Genomic DNA, 12,961 nt, shown 5'->3' with positions numbered 1-12,961 from the left:
TTGCTTATTATCTACTTGATCATTGTCAAAGGAGGAATAAACTTACAGGGTGCTGTAAAATCAATTCCCAAACCAAGAGATCATTAAAGTAGTAAAAATACTAAGCTTTAACAATTTCTGTTGCCTTTTATCTTAAAAAAAATGATAAATATCTCTGATAGGGGAAATCTGCATAGGGGGAAAAAGAAGACAAGGATCTCTTGTTTTTCTAGTAGCTCTTCTTCTATCATGTCTTAGAATCGCTGATAATTCTGTTGATGGATGTGTTGTTAAATGAAGTATGGCTTCAGCATTTGGGCATTCTTAGGTACCAAAAAATTTAAAGACAGAACTTAAATATTTTTACTCAAATGGAAGAATGGGGTACATGGAATTCCTCATCTTCATAAAGTATAAACAGGTTTTTTGAGGATCACTTTTACAATCTGGTACCCTTGTTAATATTCGAAAGGCTCAGACTCTAATATTTTTAACTTATGAAGCCAAATACATTATAAAAATCAGTAAGAGGATTTGTCCTCATTCAAATTCACACACATGAGCCCCATTTTGTTATAATTGAACATTTTGTTGTGCTTCTGTTTTTGCTTACAAACTGAAGAGGTCTTTTTAATACGTAGAAGTCCTTGTGGGCAGGTGTTATGCAATATATGGCACTGGAGGAATTGCATGGAAGAGATAAAATCAAATCCTGTATCTGAACATCACCCCTGTGTGTGTGAGCACTGCAGTGCAACCATGGGTTTGCTGTGTGTGCACTTGTGCATGTACAAAACTGTTCTTCTGTGGTTTTATTCAGTGCATCTGTTTAACTGGTACAAAACACAGATCTCCAGCTGGGATGAAGTAGGGAAGAATGAGGGACGCAAGTTCTCCTCCTCAGGAGAGATGATGTAATTAAAAACAAGCTTATCTCCAGAAAGAATCTGCATGTCTGTCTATTCCATTTCCCAGAATCAGTGCCTCGTGGTGTCCCTGACTCTGCCTGACAGAACTTTCCTCAGGTTCTGCTGTCTTTGCTTCACCCATCCTGCCGTGGGTTGCTGGGTTTGACAGCTGTGCTGAAGCAGGAGGAAAGTGCCAAGACAGAAGGATTTCCCTGTGAGGCTGTGACATCCTGCGGCTTTGCTGTCACTTGTTGTGTGGTGGTAAATGTTGACTCACACTCTTGACCCATCCACTGTGATTCCTGCCCTTGCTCCCAGGCAGGAGCAGGCTGTGTGACCAGCACCGCTCTCTGGTGTCAGTGAAATGCTCTCGCTGTCCCTCCTCAGACTGGATCCATGTCCTTGCTTGGTGCTCTGTGTGCACCATGAGCACATGGAGCCATGCAATAGTACAGTGACAAAAACAGAAAAAAAAATAAGTTTGATGGCAAGAAGGAATCCTCAAATCAGCAGTTTCTGCCAACCAAAATGTCTGAGATTCATCTTTTCAGCCAGTGTCTCCATGTGGAGCTAATTTCCTTGGTAGCACAGACGATGACTAAATATTCTGAGCAGATCAAATGTGGAGACATATTTGGTATTTCAGCAGGTTTGTTGTTTTTTTTTTAAATGCATTTGAAATCTAGAATTCATGTTGCAGAAACTGAAGTATGATCCAACTAGACACTGTTGTTCTATTAAACAGTTCTGACTGCTTTTGATGCAGCACTTGAAAACTCATTAGGAATGAAATATAAATATAGAAAACCAATGAGCCTGTTGAAGCTTTCATTAATGTAAGCATTTGAATAGTTGGGTTTTTCAAGAGTTAGAGTTCTTTGTGGTTCCAGGTTTGTGGATTTTGTTTAGCTACTCCTTGGTTACATAGGCAGTAGAGTAGGTTATAATGATAGTGTATCAAATAATTTCAAATAGTTTGGCTTCTAAGGGAGAAAAGACACTCACTGAGGAGTGTCAGGACCAGTATTTGGCAGGGGGAAGAAGGAGTTGTTTGTTTTTGGTTTTTCTGAGTGAGGATTTGATAGGGGAATGAGTACTGTGCCTGTGTGTACCCTTCCTGCTTGGCTGCACTTGTGAGTGCTGACTTGTTTTCTTTTTGTGAAAATCTTCATTTGAGAATCAGACACTGATTTTGGTACTGTTCCTCCTTGTTGAGGTAATGTTTGGCATTCTGGTTTGTGCTAAACTAAAACTAAACTTCTAGATTCCAAGCATAAAATAACCCTTTGGAATCTGACACATTGTTTTAAGTAGTGTAGTTCACTTTTTTCTTCCATTTTGTTGATGCTTCTTAGGTAAACAGTGATAATTCCATGGTGCCAGTGATGGCCTAAACCAAAATGGGATAAATATCTTGGGCAAAGATTGAGTGTGAATGATTTATAAGATTGTCTGGAAGTTGTTTATAGATATGACATCAATGGTAAGTCACTTAAAAATTAAATTTCTCTTGAAAAACACAGGGGCATGGTTAATGTGGATTTTTTCACAGCAATTTTGAAAATACATTTATTCATATGTTTTATTCTTCATAGATTTGTCTTCTGCTAAAAATACAAGTTTTGCAATAGATGTTTATTGTTATTTGCTTTACTTGTCTGTTATGTTTACTAAGACTCTTCCAAATTGCAGCTCCCTTCCTTTTAAGCAGCTGTGCCAGTTCTGCTTAGCTTAATTCACGTTTTTTATAGAGGTTCTGTGTCTGGGGAGAGTACAGACAAAGTTCAAACTGCTTAAAGCTTGAACTTAAAACACGATTTTATAGTAGGTGAGTATGGATAGTGAGGGTCTTAGCTGTGGCATTGGGTTTTCTCTTCCTGTTAAGGAGCAGCAGAGGCCTCACTTGTCCACCTCTGCAGCCAAGGAAAGCCTGATCCATGGAACAGTTCATGGATCTGGAAGCAGAATGAAGGAAATGCAGTTTATGTCAGTCAGAATTGTTTGTTGTCTGATAACATCACTGTCTCAGCAGGGAAATCATTTCCTGTAAACAATATGGCTTTATCTGAAAAATCTGCTATTTTAATAAAGTGAAAAATTATTTTTCCAAGCTTCACAGAAGCCTTATCTTTGTCTGACAGGAAAAAGGGAAGCGGCAGGGATGAAAGATGCTTTGTGAACTGAGCCCTGTTTACTTAAGGCTATGGAAAACATGCTGAAAGCATATACATTAAGTGCATGGCTTAATGCATTTTTTTTAATAAACACATTTCCCCACATATTATTAAATTAGTTGAATTGAGTAACTACCATTAGTGGAAAATGAGATCTGTGAACCATCTCTTTTTCTGGAGATGTTTCACACTTATTCTAAGGAATTTATAAGACAGCACATCTCTAACCTGGATCACAGTCCAGTGTTGGCAGTCCACAGAAGCTTTTTAACTGTGTGTTATGTCCCACTAGACATGAAGTCTTGTTCATCCCATGAACTGCCTGCCATAGCTGCTGTGGGCTGCTTCCTGCCTGTACTGAGCCATAACACACCCAGGATTTCCACTGTCACAGCTGCTCTGGTTTTCCAGGCAGAGGCGCTTCTTGGATGCATCCCACACCAAGGGGTTGACATTGGTGTGTCTCTGTCAGCTGGAGACACAAACTTTGTGCCTTCAGATGTGTTAATGAAATCTGGCTTCTGCTATGAAACAAAGAAATACCCCTGACCCCTTCCTGCTTAAATTGGTCTTAGAAAAAAGCTGATGTTATAGGATAGATGCAGGAAAGCAAGAAGCAAACTCTGACTTACCAAAAGATGGAATCTTTGAGGGGCAACGGAAAGGGAAGATAATTTTGTAGAGTTTTCAGATGAGAGGCACTAGTGTGTATGTTGGTTCTTTCTGTTCTGCAGGAATTTCAACAGTGATGTTACATATCCCACCAGTAAATGTATTTATATCTGCATTTAGCTCAGGCATCCTCACATCAGAAAACTTAGTGAAAACTAAGTTAAGAAGTTGTGAGGAATCTCTTCTTAGAATCTATGTTATTTGTGCTATGATGCTTCTTGGTCAACTAAATTGATAGGTGTTTTGTAGGTTTTTGAAGCACAAATTTCTCAGATGTCTCCTTTCTGAACTTTTTTGACTTGTTGCTATATAAAGTTTTTTCCTATTTGGAATCAGTGAATTCAGGAAATGGAAAATATAGCCACATCACATGTTTGCTAGAGAAAATAAATATTTAAATAATCTTGGATGGTGCTTCATGGTAAGAATAAAGGTTTTGATATAGTTTTTCTTTTTAATACTAGACAAACCAATTGCATGTTGAACAATCAGAAATAGTTTTCATACAGATGCTCATCTTAAAACTGTTTTTTCTATTTTTTTAGACTGCTTGAAGTGCAGTCTATTTATTATTATTTTATTTATTTTTCTATTTATTATTTTATTTTTTAGACTGCTTGAAGTGCAGTCTATTTATTATTTTATTTACTATAAAAATGTGTAGATACACACACACATATATATAATAGTAGTGTAAGAGCAATCAAGTGAAGTTTTTCCCAGGGCAATGCTGATAAGAATGTTTGCTTATCAATGCTTCAGCTGATAAGGCAGTAGTTAATATGGTGGGATGCAGAATGAAGGCTGCAGTTCCTTCCATAAAAAACATCCTTTTTGATGTAGATGTCATTTTAATTAAACATCCATGTGTGCTGCTGTGTGACAGTGACCGTGTGGAGCATTGCCCTGTGCCAGGCTCTGACTGTTCACTGGCAGCTTTGGTTCTGGAGCTCTGCAGACATGGCCTGCATGCATGGGAAGCACAAGGGATGTCAAGGTTCTGCTGGTCCTTGGCTGGATGTCCTCCAGTGTGTCCAGATGGGATATTAGGAAATCCTAGTATACCAAACTTCCTGAATTTTTGTTTGAGCTGCAGCATTTCTGCTAGAAAAATAGGTAAGTAAGGTCACACTAAAGTAACAACTTCCAAAGGCTTGATCTCAATGACAGCTCCCATCTGTTAATTACATTTGATAGTTGTTTTTGTGGCAGAGTAGTGCTGCTGATGTGGGACCGTGAAATCTGTATAAAATTGTTGTGACTGAAAGCCAGATCCTGACTCCATAAAATTCCATAACAACTGAGTGACTTCACTGATTTCTAAGGAGGATTTTTTTCTGGCTGTCATCAATATGAATGAGATTATAATCAGGCTTCAGTTATGGTTCAGAATACATCAGAAGATACTAAGTATGAGCAAATGTAAACTGTCATAAAGCACGTGTAGTGTCCGCAATACATGCATGGGTTTAATCATAAATTAGTTTTGCAAAATTGATGGCTGAGCTGTAACAGGGATGAGTAATTTCTCAGCAGAGTTTCCTTGTATGAACATAAAACCAGAACTCATATAGTTTTATTGGATGTTTAAGTAGTGGTGTCTGTGTTACAAAAATAACCAAACCCAAACCCTTGCCATGGTGTGTTAATGAAAGGAGACTGAGCAGATGGTTTTTAGGGACTGCACTTCACGTGTTATGCAACTGTGCTGTTCTTCCAGAGAAAGAGAAGTGAAGCAGAAAGAAGTCTAGCTAAACATTTAATGCTTAAACTTCCACTCATTGTTAACACAGAAAATGACTGAAGAAACCTCCAAAAATAGAGTATTCAGGTGTGCAAGCTACAAAATTTATTTGCTTTTACCCTCCAATTTGAACAATTATCTCATTAGAGCAGCAGAGTGATAAATTAAGCACCCTCAACATGTTTTTATCAACGGAGGAAGGGAAAAGGAATAATAAATTATTCTTGCATGAGGAAAAACCTTGTAGCATGGCCAAGAGAACAATGCCAGACAGAATACAGAGTTGTTTGGGTTTGAGATACTGCCCAATGAAACCTGAAGATGAGAGCTTACACTGGAGGAGTAATAAAAAAAGAAATTCAAACAGCTTATTCCAATTAAGGAGTATAACTGGAGTCTCTGTCAGCCCTAGTAAATGGTATTTAGAGAAGTGAAGTCACCTTCTCTTACACAGACTGCCTGTAGAATATACAATTCAATGCTGTTATCACATTTCAGTAGCTGGTCTATTCAAAAGATAAGCAGTATTAGTGATTTTTAGGAAAACTGTAAAACTGAAAATGTTCCTTAAAACATTTTGTGGTGTAATCTCTCTACTACTTTCAAAATTTCTCTGTAAGAGAGAGGAGAAGGAGGGGTTGGTTAAAACACCCACAAACACTGTGCAGTGCATGTGTTTTCCTCCTTGTAAGGAGCAAAAAATGAATAGGTGGTGACTGGACGTTTTGTCAGTCAAGCAATATTACTCTGAAAAAAGATGTATTTAGAGCTTTTCCCTGTCAATGGATTTTCATTCTATCAGCACCATTTATTATGTCAAAGAGGGAAGTACTGGGCTGTGATCATGTGGAAGATGCAGAGATTAATGAGCAAATCATTGGTACCAATATGACACAGATCCCTTAGTTTTTTTCATAAGTAGGAATGTGCTGCTTTAGAGACTTGTTTATAGGGTCACAGTGATCCTCTAATAATTGGAGCCCCAGACACAGCATTCCCACGAATAAACAACATAAGCTTCTGACTACTCCCCCATCCTTCCTTCTCCTCCTAGCATCTCCCACAGTCGAAGCATCAACCTCCTTCTATAGTCACTGGGGAATTCTGGATGCTTCTGACCCTCCAGAAGCTACAGGGAGGCAGACCTAGCTCATGGCATACAGAAGTGTTTGGAAGGGACATTAAAGGTCATCTAGTTCGAAGCTTCCTGCTTTTATCCAGTCCATCCATCCATCCATCCATCCATCCATCCATCCATCCATCCATCAATGTCTCTCCAATTTGGAGAAAGGATGTTGTGTGGGACACTCTCCAATGCTTTTCAATTTCCTTTAGTCCAGGTAAATGATGTCAGTAGGTAGTGGTGGTGGTGGTGGTTCTCATTTTCCTGGGAGAGAACTTAATGTATTAAGTATTTAAATACATGATAATCTTGCAGAAAATTGATGAAGATTGAGAATTGTACAACAGTCTGCTGAAGTCAAACATATGATGCAATGTCTAACCCAATTACCATCACACAAAATCATGGAGGAGCTGTCAGATTTGTATCGTTTGGGCATATCATGCTTGTCAAATTCCTCCTGTAGAGCTAATAAATCAAACCCAGCATGATTGGTGCTGCTTTTCCTCTCTGTTCCACTATCCTATAAATAGCTCCCTGTTCCATGAGAGCAGTGGCAACTTTCCCAGCAGAAATAGGATAACAAAGATGTCTATCCTCTACACCTTTCTTTGTGCCTTTTTCAGTGGTGTAGAGAATATTCTATTTGTACTATGAATTTACCTTTTTTATTTGGTGTATATATATATATTTCCTCTTGCCTTGTGTAAATAAAGGTTTACAGTAAAGATTTACTGTAAAGATTTACAGTAAATGTGAAAATAATGAAATCAGGGTGCTGTTTGGATATTGTGCTACACTTTTTATACATAATCATAAATAATCTTCTGACAGTCCTACATTTTGAAAAGCTTAAGGCAAAGTTTGCTTTCTCACATGCATTTCCACCTCAGTCCAGCTGTACAGCATTCATTTTGTACTAGACTGAAGAAACAGCACATAATAGCATTTCTTAACTTTCATTTTTCTAATATAATTTCTTGTCTTATAGGTCCCTGTGTAAGAAAACAACCCCCAATCCAAAAGTACTTAAAAGAACAAGGAAAACTGCCATTTAAACCTGCACAGTGTTCCAGTCTGTGCTGCTGTCTCCAGCTAGTCTGACACCACCTACCAAAGGAAAAACATGCTGTACAGCTGTAATAGGATTAAATAGAATAAACCTGCAAGCAGAAATGTGATTAATACAGGGTATTTCTGAATCCTGCAGTGACTGTATTGCTACACTGAGAAAACCAGAATCTTTATTAGAAGCATTTTCAGTATGTATATATTTTTTCTGAAGTTATTTATAATTGTTGCCTTTCTCTCAGGCCTGCAGGAGATAATTTTTAAATTAACTGTGCAGTGTAATCAGTATCAGTAGACTATACAATCCTGAGATGTCAAGAATTATGATAAGCCTCATACTAAGCTCTAGAGAGATTTGTAACTGTGTAGTTTGCACTGCCCCATTTTTATTAGCATTTTCATTATAAAGTTGTTACTGGAAGCATAAAGTTAATGTTCTGTAACAAGAAAACAGCAATTATGCAGTCCTAAACAAGAACTCAACATTAAACATGGCAGATAAAAATAACAAGCAGATACAGTTACTGCAGACAGATAATGTGGAAAAAAATAATGTAGCATTTACAGGAAGGCAATGGTAACTTTTCTTCCTTAAGCATAAAGCTGATTGCCAAACAACCCCCTGTAATTTCTGAGCATTCATCTTTGCATTTTCAAGTAGAACTTCCAAAAGTGCAGAGCATAAACTCAAACTGTTTTCCCTTTGAAATCAATGAGAAAATAAAAATCTGATAAAAATATATGTGCTAATTAACTTTAAAAAAATTTCTTAAACCTGTGTAGCCTTTGAGAATGCTCTCTTCAGTGTCCTCCCCTAGAATCTATATTAAATGGTTGCTGTTGATTACCTCCACAGCTGTAAATATAGCTCAAGTTTTCCCTTAGTGGAAAAACAGTTTACAAAACCTAGGAAGAAGTGCTTAATTACTTTACAAAGTTTAGTCTTTGCTCTCACTAAACAATGGTCCCTTTTCTTTTAAAAATAACGCAGCATGTCCATGGGGCCGGATGGGATCCACCCCAGGGCAGTGACGCAATGGAGGAAGAGCCCACCCTGGCACTCTCCATCGTTTATCAGCAGTCCTGGCCATGTGGGGAGCTCCCAGACGACTTCAGGTTGGCAAATGCAACACCCATAAAGGGCTGGCAGGAGGATGCGGGAATTATGGTGCCAGGGGAAGTCATGGTGCCAATCACTGTGTGTGTCACCACATAAGGAACAATCAGGCGATCAGTCCCACCAGCAGGGGGTCATGCAAGGCAGGTCCTGCTTGACCAACCTGACCTTCCATGACCAGGTGAGGGATGTAGTGGGTGAGGGAAAGGTTGTGGGTGTTGTCTGCCTGATTTCAGCAAAGCCTTTGACACCTCTTCCCACAGCATTCTCCTGGAGAAACTGGCTTCCCACAGCTTGGGCAGGTGCACTCTTTGCTGGCTAAAACCTGGCTGACTGGCTGAGCCCAGAGTGGTGGTGAATGGTGACACAGCCAGTTGGTGGCCAGTCACCAGTGGTGTTTCCCAGGGCTCAGTACTCGGTCCAGCCCTGATTAGGATCTTTATTGATGACCTGGATGAGGGGATTAAATGTACCTTCATTAAGGTACATCAAGGGACACTAAGGACACCAAACCCTGTGGGTAAGGACATTAAGGACATACATACATTGAGGGTATGAGAGGGAGTGTTGATCTGCTGGAGGGTAGGAAGGTCCTGCAGAGGGATCTGGACAGGCTGGATCAACGGGCCCAGACCAGTTTGTATGAGGTTCAATAAGCCAAGTGCTGGGTCCTGCCCTTGTGTCCCAACAAACCCTGCAGTGCCCCAGGCTGGGCACAGAGTGGCAGGAAAGTTCCCCAGCGGGAAAGGCCCTGGGGGTGCTGGCCAACAGCAGCTAAACATGAGCCCGTGTGTGGCCAGGTGGGCAAGAAGGCTGGTGGCCTCCTGGCCTTCTGTGTCAGCACTAGTGTGGCCAGCAGGACAGCACTGGCTGTCCCCAGGCACTGGCTGTCCCAGGGCTCTGGCTGTCCCACTGTACTTGGCACAGGTGAGGACACACCTCAGGTGCTGTGTCCAGTTCTGTGTCCCTCACTACAAGACAGAGATTGAGGTGCAGGAGCGTGCCCAGATAAGAGCAGCTGAGCCGGGGAAGGGTCAGGAGCACAAATCTGACGAGGAGCAGCAGAGGGAGCTGGGGGTGCTCAGCCTGGAGAAAAGGAGGTTGGGGGCACTTAATTGCTCTCTACAGCCACCTGAAAGGAGAGTGAATCCAGAGGGGAGTTGTCCTCTTCTCCCAAGTAACAAGGGACAGGAGGTAAAGGCCTCAAGTTGCACCAGGGAAAGTTTAGGTCTGGTATTATTGGATATTCATAGAAAGGGTTGTCACACATTGGAACTGCCCAGGGAATTGTTTGCAAGCAAGCACAGGAAATTCAAATGCAGTAGCGTGTATGTGTATTGTATAATTATTAAAAAACCCAGACACATGTTGTGGGCTTTTTCCATTCTATAGCAAGTGCACACAAAGTTGGAGATTTTTATTTTTAACCATTTCTTACAATACTTAACTTGTTATACCTGAGTTCTCCTCTCTTGTTAGAATGCTTTATGCACTCTACTTCATAGAATGCTAAAGAATTTTTGTCTTAAAACACTGGTATATAATAAAAATCAGTCAGGTTGGAAATTCAAGCACTGCAAGGTCATTAAGTGTCTAAATCAAGGCTGTTGGCACATGTTTGTTTTTACCCTCTGTTGGTATTTTTTGTTGCAGATCCTTAGGTCAAAGTCACATAATTTACTGCTTCCTCTCACTGGACAACTGCCTCATTTAGCCAGTTATTGTATCTTCCCTCTACAGAGCTTTGCCTCGTTCTGTTTTGGGTGCTTATGGGACATATTGATTTGCTATTTCAACAGAAATTACTTTCTGAAATGCTTATGGGGAAAAAAAAAGGAAAGTGACACACTGAAGTTTAGGGTAAAGCTTCTCTAACTGGATATCTTCAATATATGACATCTAGGATAAGAGGAATTTAAAAGTAATTATCACATTTAAGCACAGATGCTAAAATTTTCAACTATAAAAATATGTAAAGCTTTTCAAAGCACATTGCAAATGCCACAGTGAGGAAGCAGAAAAGGAGGAAGATGCAATTAATGAATGCTGGTTTTATATCATAAATGAACTCAGAGAAGAATCTGTTCCTAATCTCCCTTCATAAAACCTCATGTTTACCTCTGAACAATTTCCAGCTTCTGTAACAAACCAGGCAGAGTCTTGTGCCACAGATGAGCCCCTGTGCTGTGTAGCCCTCATTCATATCTAGGTCAGGTACGTCAGCAACGCTGAATGAGTCAGAGACTCTGAACAAATGCAGGGTATGACTGTGGGATGTGAAAGATTCCCAGAAATAGCTTATGCAAATGGAAATGAAAACTGCACAAAGCTGTATTAATTCTAAGTTTTGATTGATTTTATCACCTTAATTCTGTGGGGCTGCTCTAATGGAACAGCCAAGCAAGCTGCACTCTCATTTCACACTTGGGAATACTTCAGTGAAATGCTTTTCCTATTTGTAAATAAAACCATATAAACTGGGAAAGGGAGAAGTCAGCATCTGCTGTGCCCTCAATAGGGGCATCCACACTCTGTTCATGGATTCCAGCTCCAGATGCAGGCTGAAGCCCTGTGCAATACTGAACTTGCTCTGTATTTGAACTTTGCATTCTCCAGCACTTGGTAGAGATGATGATGATGATGATGATGATGATGATGATGATGATGATGATGATGATGATGATGATTATTATTATTATTATTATTAAAAAGAATTGGTTCAGGAGAAATCAGCTCATACCAGCCAGGCATGGAGGTATGAGAAGGAGCTACTCAGTGCTTGAAGAGAAGGAACTGGGAGCTGTATTTGATAAGCACTTGTGTGTGCAGGAGCTTATCTGCAAGTGGCTAGAGAGACATCAGGGGTGAGAAAGTGCAGAGAGCATCTGGAAAGGGCACTTGAGGAAAACAGGAAAGATATTCTTGTGAATGAAAACTGGGACTGGGACCTGAAGAACAACAAAGGAGGTCAGGCAGGGGAATGTGCAGGAGGGGCAGAGAAAGCAGGGGGGGTGTGGGCCTGGAGTTTTGTCAATAAGGAAACTGTGACAGAATGGGATGAACAGACTGGGATCAGGCTCCTGCTAGAGAGGGGATCTGTTCGTGGAATTACAGAATACCCTGAGCTGGAAGGGACCATCAAGGGTCACTGAAGTCCAGGTCCTGCACAGGAAGCCCCAGGAATCCCTGCCCTCTGTGACAAGAGGGCCTCACAAGCCATGCTGGTGATTGCAGTGCCTGGATCTGTGTTGTGTGTGGTGGAGCTGAACTCTGCTGGTGACAAGTTATGTGGCTTTGGACATGATGCCACTTTGAAGAACTTGAGGGTATTTTTATTTAAGCTGTGAAATTGTTGATTCAGAGCTCCAAAAACTTTGTTTCATGTAGCTCTGTGACCTGGCCAGACACCTCAACACTGACAGCTTTTCTTTTTTTTCTGACATCCAACAGACAGACCCCTCCAAACATTTTGACTGGGCCAGGCAGCAAAGCTCAGCAATTCCAACTCTGATTTCTTGCCTTAGGTAAAGAACAAGCCTTTATTAATGTAGCCTTTTAACCAGGCTTGTGATAGTGGAAAGCAGAGCTGTATGCAATATATGTGTGTAAAAAGTAAACCACGTGGCACGTGGATGCTCAAGCAATGGTTCTATGTGAAAACAAGTGCTTTTCTTGGCAAGACAATCCACCCCACTTGCTGTAGTGAGGCTCAGTGACTCAAGGACCAGAGAATGTTCTTCCAATGCCAAGGTAAGGATGAATATTATTCATGTCCAATAAAGAGCACAGTCCTTTCCTTTCATGGGCAGCATGTGCCTGAGCACAACTGTGCTTTCATCTTTATTGCTCCTAGAAGTATGAAATGTTCTCCAGAAGATATGTGCAGTGGGTGGGAAGAGGGGCAGAAATGGGTACAAGGAGTCCAGAAGGTAAAGAGGGCAGGTCAAGGCTGAAGATGGGTTCCCAATGCTGCTTCTCATGAGGTCAGAACACCCAGTGATGACTCTGCTATAATATTGCTGTTATTTGCATTTGGTCAGTGGAGACAAAAAAAATTCGCAGAGGAGCAGCCACAGCCCCTGGAAAGGTCTGGTCTTTCCCTTCTGCCTTCTACTCAGGTCTCTGACATAAATTATAAAGAACATGTTTTCCTAAGAGTTGTCTCATCTAAGT

Source organism: Ammospiza nelsoni, chromosome 1 (assembly GCF_027579445.1).
Source record: "Ammospiza nelsoni isolate bAmmNel1 chromosome 1, bAmmNel1.pri, whole genome shotgun sequence".
Lineage (NCBI taxonomy): Eukaryota > Metazoa > Chordata > Aves > Passeriformes > Passerellidae > Ammospiza > Ammospiza nelsoni.
The sequence above is the reverse complement of the archived record's forward strand: the minus strand, read 5'-3'. Positions refer to the sequence as shown.